At 38.9% G+C, this 9,780-nt stretch overlaps 1 non-coding gene across 1 annotated transcript; it reads left to right on the forward strand.

Moving 5' to 3' along the window:
* The first annotated feature begins 3,569 nt into the window (after window positions 1–3,569).
* On the forward strand, window positions 3,570–3,677 carry LOC112768623 (small nucleolar RNA R71). The gene has a single exon (XR_003186029.1). It is a non-coding gene; the product is annotated as a small nucleolar RNA R71 (small nucleolar RNA).
* Window positions 3,678–9,780: the final 6,103 nt, after the last annotated feature.

Here is a 9,780-nt window from a genome sequence, read left to right on the forward strand (position 1 = left end):
GGACTATTAGCTTTTTGCCTCTTGAATAGTTTTGGCATCTCACTTTATCCCTTGAAGTTCAGAATGATTGGCATCTATAGGAACATAGAATTCAGATAGTGTTATTGATTCTCCTAGTTCAGTATGTTGATTCTTGAACACAGCTACTTTATGAGTCTTGGCCGTGGCCCTAAGAACTTTGTTTTCCAGTATTACCACCGGATACATAAATGCCACAGACACAAAACTGGGTGAACCTTTTCAGATTGTGACTCAGCTTTGCTAAAGTCCCCAATTAGAGGTGTCCAGGATTCTTAAGCACACTCTTCTTTTGCTTTGGACCTCGACTTTAACCGCTCAGTCCCAAGTTTTCACTTGACACCTTCACGCCGCAAGCACATGGTTAGGGACAGCTTGGTTAGCCACTTAGGCCAGGATTTTATTCCTTTAGGCCCTCCTATCCACTGATGCTCAAAGCCTTGGATCCTTTTTATTACCCTTTCCTTTTGGTTTTAAGGGCTATTGGCTTTTTGCTCTTGTCACCACATCAAAATAATTAAACTAGTTTTAAGGATGAATTCGAAACCCTGTTCTTCTTGTTCTTTTGTTTTTTAGAACTTTTTTCATTTAAGAGAGGTGATGGATTCATAGGACATTCATAACTTTAAGGCATAGACACTTAGACACTAGTGATCATGTAATAAGACACAAACATAAATAAACATGAGGCATAAAACGAAAAACAGAAGAATAAGAATAAGGAGATTAAGGAACGGGTCCACCTTAGTGAGGGTGGCGTCTTCTTCCAATGGTGTTCTTGAGCTCCTCTATGTCTCTTCTTTGTCTTTGTTGCTTTATCCCTAGTGATTTTGGTGCTCCTATCCTTAGTTGCTCCCAATAGTTGTGTGGAGGAAAATGTATCCCTTGAGGCATCTCAGGGATTTTTTGGTAAGGGAATTCCTCATTCTCTTGTTGAGGTCCATGAGTGGACTCTCTTGTTGTGCAGTCAAATGCTTTACTACTGAGCTATGGACCCTTGAGATGAATCTCTCCATCTTCCATGACTCGGAGGTGGAAGCTTTTGTCTTCCCTTTCCTCTTTCTAGAGGTTTCTCTGGCCTTAGGTTCCATAAATGGTTATGGAAAAACAAAAAGCAATGCTTTTACCACACCAAACTTAGAAGGTTTGCTCGTCCTCGAGCAAAAAAAGAAAGAAGTGAGTAGAAGAAGAAGAAAATGGAGGAGATGGAGGTGTGTGAATGGTTTGAATTTGAGTGGGTTGGTGTAGGTGGGGTTTATGGGGAAGAGATGATGGGGAAGAGTGATTGAGGTGTTTGGTGAAGGGTATTTGGGGAAGAGAGTTATGAAAAGGTGTGAAAATGAGAGAAGAAGTGGTGGGAATCCTGTGGGATCCACAGATCCTGAGGAGATCCTATAGGGTCCACAGATCCTGAGGGGATCCTGTGGGGTCCACAGATCAAGTGGGGTCAAGGACTTAACATCCTTGCTCTAATTAGGCGTGTAAAATGCCCTTGCTGTGCAATCCTGGCATTTAACGCCAGACTGCTGCCTATTTCTGGTGTTAAACGCCCAAATGTAGCCTGTTTCTGGCGTTAAACGCCAGCTTGGTGCTTGTTTCTGGTGTTAAACGGCAGATAGATGCTTGTTTCTGGCGTTTAAACGCCAGAATGCTCCTCCTCCAGGGTGTGCTATTTTTAATGCTATTTTTCATTCTATTTTTTATTTTTCAGTAGTTTTTGTGACTTCACAAGATCATCAACCTAATAAAACACGAAATAACAAAAAGAAAATAAAATAGATATGATTAAATAACATTGGGTTGCCTCCCAACAAGCGCTTCTTTAATGTCAATAGCTTGACAGTGAGCTCTCATGGAGCCTCCCAGATATTCAGAGCATAGTTGGAACCTCTCAACACCAAACTTAGAGTTTGAATGTGGGGGTTCAACACCAAACTTAGATTTTGGTTGTGGCCTCCAAAACCAAACTTAGAGTTTGACTGTGGGGGCTTTGGTTGACTCTGCAGTAAGAGAAGCTTTTTATGCTTAATCTCCATGGTTACAAAAGGAGATCCTTGAGTTTTAAACACAAGGTTGTCCTCATTAAGTTGAAGGACCAACTTTCCTCTGTCCACATCAATCATAGCTCTTGCTGTGGCTAGGAAGGGTCTTCCAAGGATGATGGATTCATCCTCATCCTTCCCAGTGTCTAGGATTATGAAATCAGCAGGGATGTAAAGGCCTTCAACCTTTACTAACACGTCCTCTACTTGTCCATAAGCCTGTTTTCTTGAGTTGTCTGCCATCTCTAATGAGATTCTGGCAGCTTGCACCTCAAAGATCCCAAGTTTCTCCATTACAGAGAGCGGCATTAAGTTTATTCCTAACCCCAGGTCACACAGAGCCTTCTCAAAGGTCATGGTGCCTATGGTACAGGGTATTAAGAATTTTTCAGGATCCTATTTCTTTTGAGGTAATTTCTGCCTATCCAATGCATTTAGTTCGTTGGTGAGCAAGGGAGGTTCATCTTCCTAAGTCTCATTACCAAATAATTTGGCATTCAGCTTCATGATTGCACCAAGGTACTTAGCAACTTGCTCTTCAGTGACATCTTCATTCTCTTCAGAAGAAGAATACTCATCAGAGCTTATGAAAGGGCAGAAGGAGGTTCAATGGAATCTCTATGGTCTCTAGATGAGCCTCATATTCCTTTGGTTCCTCAAAGGGAAACTCCTTATTGGTCACTGAGCGTCCCAGGAGGTCATCCTCACTAGGATTCACGTCCTTCTCCTCCCTTGTAGGTTCGGCCATGATGGTCAAATCAATGGCCTTGCACTCTCTCTTTGGATTTTCTTCTGTATTGCTTGGGAGAGTACTAAGAGGAGTTTCAGTGACTCTTTTACTCATCTGGCCCACTTGTGCCTCCAAATTTCTAATGGAGGACCTTGTTTCATTCATGAAACATAAAGTGGCCTTAGATAGATCAGAGACTATATTTGCTAAGCTAGATGGGTTCTGCTCAGAATTCTCTGTCTGTTGCTGAGTGGATGATGGAAAAGGTTTGCTATTGCTAAACCTATTTCTTCCACCATTATTAAAGCCTTGTTGAGGCTTTAGTTGATCCTTCCATGAGAAATTTGGATGATTTCTCCATGAGGGATTATAGGTGTTTCCATAGGGTTCACCCATGTAACTCACCTCTGCTATTGCAGGGTTCTCAGGATCATAAGCTTCTTCTTCAGAAGATGCCTCTATAGTACTATTGGATGATTCGTTCAATCCATTCAGACTCTAAGAGATCATATTGACTTGCTGAGTCAATATTTTATTCTGAGCCAATATGGCATTCAGAGTATCAATTTCAAGAACTCCCTTCCTCATAGGCGTCCCATTATTCATAGGATTCCTTTCAGAAGTGTACATGAAATGGTTATTTGCAACCATGTCAATGAGTTCTTGAGCTTCTGCAGGCGTTTTCTTTAGGTGAATGGATCAACCTGCAGAATGGTCCAATGACATCTAGATAATTCAGACAGACCATCATAGAATATATCCAGGATGGTCCATTCTGAAAGCATGTCAGAAGGACACTTTTTGGTCAGTTCCTTGTATCTCTCCCAAACTTCATAGAGGGATTCACCTTCCTTCTGTTTGAATGTTTGAACATCCACTCTAAGCTTGCTAAGCTTTTGAGGAGGAAAGAACTTGGCTAAGAAAGTCGTGACCAGCATATCCCAAGAGTTCAGGCTATCCTTAGGTTGAGAGTCCAACCATATTCTAGCTCTGTCTCTTACAGAAAACGGGAAAAGCATAAGCCTGTAGACCTCGGGATCAACCCCATTAGTCTTAATAGTATCACAGATCTACAAGAATTCAGTTAAGAACTGAAAAGGATCTTCTGATGGAAGTCCATAAAACTTGTAGTTCTATTGCATTAGAGAAACTAATTGAGGTTTCAGCTCAAAGTTGTTTGCTCCAATTGTAGGGATTGAGATGTTTCTTCCATGTAAATTGGAATTTGGTGCAGTGAAGTCACCAAGCATCTTCCTTGCATTGTTATTATTTTTGGCCATGTCTCCTTCTTTTTCGAAAATTTCTGTCAGATTTTCTCCAAAGAGTTGTGCTTTAGCTTCCCTTAGCTTCCTTTTCAGAGTCCTTTCAGGTTCAGGATCAGCTTCAACAAGAATGTTCTTATCCTTGTTCCTACTCATATGAAAAAGAAGAGAACAGAAAATATGAAATCCTCTATGTCACAGTATAGAGATTTCTTTTGTCACAAGGGAGAGGAATGAGTTCGAATTCTTGGGTGAAAGAGGGGTGTTAGTAGATGAATAAATAAACAGAAGGGGATGAGAGATGAGAGAATTCGAAAATTAAATAAATTAAAATAAAAATATTTTTGTTTTTAAATTGAATTTAAAATAAAAATTTGAAAATTTAAGAAAAATATAATTAAATCAAATTAAAATTTAAAATAAATAGATAATTAAAAAGAAATTTTGAAAAAGTGGGAAGGTGATTTTCGAAAATTAGAGAGAGAGTTAGTTAGGTAGTTTTGAAAAAGATATGATTGAAACAAAAAGATAGGATTAGTTGGAAAGGATTTGAAATTTAATTTTGAAAAGATAAGAAGTTAGAAAAGATTTTGAAATTAATTTTGAAAAAGATATTATTGAAACTTAAATTGAAAAAGATTTGAAAAGGAAATTTAAAAAGATTTGATTTTGAAAATTAAAGTTGATTACTTGACTAACAAGAAACAAAAAAAAGATATGATTTTAAAATTTAAAGATTGAACCTTTCTTACTAGGCAAGTAACAAACTTAAAATTTTTGAATCAATCACATTAATTATTAGCATTAATTTCGAAAATATGAAATGGAAATAAGAAAAAGATTTTAAAAATAAATTTTGAAAATTTCGAAATTATGAAAGAAAAAATGAAAAAGATTTGATTTTTGAAAAGGATAGAATTTTTAAATTGAAAATTTGATTTGACTCATAAGAAACAACTAGATTTTAAAAATTTTTTGAAAAAGTCAACTCAAATTTTCGAATCTTATGAGAAGAAAAGGGAAAGATATTTTTTTGATTTTTGAATTTTTAATAAAGAAAGAGAAAAACATCAAAAAGACTCAATACATGAAAATTTTGGATCAAAACAAATGATGCATGCAAGAACACTATGAATGTCAAGATGAACACCAAGAACACTTTGAAGATCAAGATGAACATCATGACTTATTTTTGAAAATTTTTAAGAAAAGAAAAGACATGCAAGACACCAAACTTAGAAATTTTTAATTTTTAGACACTATGAATTCAAGAATGCATATGAAAAATAAGAAAAGACACAAAACATAAAAATGAAAAGATCACACAAAGAAATTCATCAAGAACACTTTGAAGATTATGAAGAACACCATGCATGAGTTTTCGAAAATCTTAAGAAAAAATAAAAATATGCAATTGACACCAAACTTAAAAATTGACACAAGACTCAAACAAGAAACACAAAATTATTTTTGGTTTTATGATTTTATAAATTTTTTTTTGGATTTTTCGAAAATTACTTTGGGAAGAACAAAAAAGAAGAAATTTTTTTTGTATTTTTCGAAAATAAGAAATAAAAAGCTTAAAATTAAAATAAAATTACCTAATTTGAGGAACAAGATGAACCGTCAGTTGTCCAAACTCGAACAATCCCCGGCAACGGCGCCAAAAACATGGTGCACGAAATTGCGATCATCAACAATGGCGCCAAAGACTTGGTGCTCTCAAACGTGAATCACACTTTGTCACAACTTCGCACAACTAACCATCAAGTGCATTGGGTCGTCCAAGTGATAAACCTTACGTGAGTAAGGGTCGATCCCACGGAGATTGTCGGCTTGTAGCAAGCTATGGTCACCTTGTAAATCTCAGTCAGGCGGATTCAAATGGTTATAGAGAATTGATAATTAAAACATAATTAAAATATAAACTAGGATAGAGATACTTATGTAATTCATTGGTGAGATTTTCAGATAAGCGTATAGAGATGCTTTCGTTCCTTCTGAACCTCTGCTTTCCTGCTGTCTTCATCCAATTATTCCTACTCCTTTCCATGGCAAGCTGTATGTTGGGCATCACCGTTGTCAATGGCTACATCCCGTCCTCTCTGTGAAAATGGTCCAATGCGCTGTCACTGCATGGCTAATCATCTGTCGGTTCTCGATCATACTGGAATAGGATTTACTATCCTTTTGCATCTGTCACTACGCCCAGCACTTGCGAGTTTGAAGCTCGTCACAGCCATCTCTTCCCAGATCTTACTCGAAATACCATAGACAAGGTTTAGACTTTCCAGATCTCAGGAATGGCCATCCATGGGTTCTAACTTATACCACGAAGACTCTAATATCTCGGACTTGGTCCCTGTATTAGATATCTAAGAGATACTCATTCTGTCTCGTCTACATGTAGAACGAAAGTGGTTGTCAGGCACGCGTTCATAGGTGAGAATGGTGATGAGCGTCACATAATCATCACATTAATCATGTTCTTGGGTGCGAATGAATATCTTAGAATAGGAATAAGCGTTGAATGCCAGTTTGTATCATCTAAACTTAGACAAAGCATAGACTATTATATATTACTGGAAAGCCCTGGATGTGTACTTTCCAACGCAATTGAGAGCGCGCCATTTGGACCCCTGTAGCTCCAGAAAATCAACTTTGAGTGTAGGGAGGTCAGAATCAAACAACATCTGCAGTCCTTCTTCAACCTCTGAATCTGATTTTTGCTCAAGTCCCTCAATTTCAGCTAGAAATTACCTGAAATCACAGAAAAATACACAAACTCATAGTAAAGTCCAGAAATGTGATTTTTATTTAGAAACTAATAAAAATATACTAAAAACTAACTAAATCATACTGAAAACTATGTAAAAACAATGCCAAAAAGCTTATAAATTATCCGCTCATCACTCACGCGTGCTTATGGGCCACGCGTGAGCATCGATTGCAAATCGGCGTCAAACATCCAACGCCCAGAAAGTTGGGCTGGAATCGTGCGGCTGTTGTGTGTTAGGCACAAATTGGGCCACGCGTTCGCGTCAGTGACGCGAACGCGTCACTTTCACTTCACACACACCACGCGAAAGCGTAGGCGACGCGTATGCGTCGCATGGAAATCTTAGCCCCCTACATGGAAACAGAGAGTTGCGCCAAAACGACGCTGGAATTGTGCATTTAGCACAAATCTGAGCGACGCGTATGCGTGCCCCACGTGTACGCATCCTTTCATTATCCCTCAATCACGCGATCGCGTGACCCACGCGTCCGCGTGGATTTGAATCCACTAACCCAACCCACACGAAACCCTAACCCTTTTGTGTCCCAAACCCCCTCCCCCTTGCACTCTCTCTTCTTCCCTCCCCAACCACCATATCACCACCATCTCCCAACCACCATATCACCACCGTTGCCAACCCAGGCCATCGCGCCAGCCCTAGTCGAACCACCCCCCCGATCTCTTCTTTTCCCCTTCTTCCGCCTCCACCACTCTTCCCCCTCCATGACCCCCACCCCGTCATCGAGCCGTCCCAGCGCCGCCGCCACCTCCCAGAACCTCCGGCCGACCACCACCACCCCCATAACACTCACCCTCCTCGCCCCCTTCCTCTCTTCTCCCCTCTCCCCCTGCCAACCCCTACTGCTGCCAAGGACAAAGTCGCCTCGCAGCCCTGCCACCACCGCGAAACCACCAGCACCGCCGTGTCAACCACCCGACCCACTACCATCTCTCTGAGTTCAATCTTTGTGCCGCTGCCCACCAGGTTATGCCGAACACCGATTCCCTTCCAAGTTAGTTAGTTAGTTTTTCAAATTATGTTCAAATTAGGATAGTTAAAGATGCATGATCGTAGTGGATTTTAGGTGGTTAGGTTGCTAGGATGTGGTTAGTGGATTTAGGGCTGATAATTGTGCCGTTCTTGTTACTTGTTTTATCTTTTTCGCAGTTTTGAATTTGCTGTGATGACAATGCTGTTCATATGCTGTTCTTTACTATTCCTTAATGCAGATTGAGTTTGTTTATTCTAATTTCATGTGAATTACTGTTACTCTTTTTTGCACTACTTTATTACCCTATGAACTGTTTTTGTTGCTGTTTATTACCCGGTAATGTTCAATTTTTAGCCGAAATGCTACCTAATTTTTTATAGCACCTTGTTTCACTCAAATCCCATTCATGAATTTGTTTTGGAAATTTTAAGTTTTGCACTAATTGGTTTCAACCAAACTAATTCATGATTGCACGGGCTAGCTTTTTTTTTCTTTCTGATTCCCTTATTCATTAAATAACATTATTGATGATTACACTTTCATTTTGCAATTCTTTTCTATGACTAATCATCAATAATCTGCAATATTTACTTGCATGTGAGTTACTTGTTATTCAAGTATGTGCAATTTCTGTTAACTAGAACCACATTCCCATGCCACTTACTTTAACTTCACTTTTTAACTCCTAACTGCTTTAAATTTCTAACTTTTCTTTTGGTTTTTACCTAACTGTTTTCACCCTTTTCAAGGCATGATTACTGTTGTTCCTAATTAACAAAGAATTCTGCATATCATAAGATTTTGGATTGTGATTTCTATTCTCCAACTTTTAACTTGCATACATTCCAATATTTTACATTTATTTAACTCACTCCATGCTTATATTGCTCTTTTGCCACTCTATGCTTATATCGATAAAATCCTATTTACTTACCTATTTTCCTGCTTTAATTCTTAAACTGTATCCTGGAACTTCTACTTTTCAGGATGTCTAACCCTAAAAGCAAAGGAAAAGGCAAGGAAACCACAGGAAAAAGGAAAAGAGGAGAATTCGCTACCTCCATTTTGGATATCCTCCATGATGATCCCTGGCAGAAAAAGAATTTTACCCTGCAGGAAAAGGCCGATCACCTGCTCCCGAGCCCATCTATCACCTCGTGCACCGACTCTTCGCACGCCTGGATCGTATGGAGCATCGCAGTAAGCGATGCTATAAGAACTTAAAGTTGATGATCTGATCCGGCAAAGACATCCCCTCCGAGCCTGTGATGAGCGGATAATTTATACGCTTTTTGGCATTGTTTTTACATAGTTTTTAATATGATTTTGTTAGTTTTTAGTATAATTTTATTAGTTTTTAAATAAAAATCACATTTATAGACTTTACTATGAGTTTGTGTATTTTTCTGTGATTTCAGGTATTTTCTGGCTGAAATTGAGGGACTTGAGCAAAAATCAGATTCAGAGGTTGAAGAAGGACTGCAGATGTTGTTGGATTGTGACCTCCCTACACGCAATGTGAATTTTCTAGAGCTACATAACTCCAAATGGCGCGCTCTCAATTGCGTTGGAAAGTAGACATCCAGGGCTTTCCAGCAATATATAATAGTTCATACTTTGTCCGAGTTTAGATGACGCAAACTGGCGTTCAACACCAGCTCTCTGCCCTATTCTGGAGTTAAACGCCAGAAACAGGTTGCAAAGCAGAGTTAAACGCCAGAAACAGGTTACAAACTGGCGTTCAACTCCAAGGAAGACCTCTACACGTGAAAGCTTCAATGCTCAGCCCAAGCACAGACCAAGTGGGCCCCGAAAGTGGATTTCTGCATCATTTACTCATTTCTGTAAACCCTAGTAACTAGTTTAGTATAAATAGGACTTTTTACTATTGTATTCACATCTTTGGATCACCTTCGTCTGATCTTTGATCAGTTTTATGCTATCTTAGACATTTATG

The sequence above is a fragment of the Arachis hypogaea genome, chromosome 17, assembly GCF_003086295.3.
Source record: "Arachis hypogaea cultivar Tifrunner chromosome 17, arahy.Tifrunner.gnm2.J5K5, whole genome shotgun sequence".
Taxonomy (NCBI): domain Eukaryota; kingdom Viridiplantae; phylum Streptophyta; class Magnoliopsida; order Fabales; family Fabaceae; genus Arachis; species Arachis hypogaea.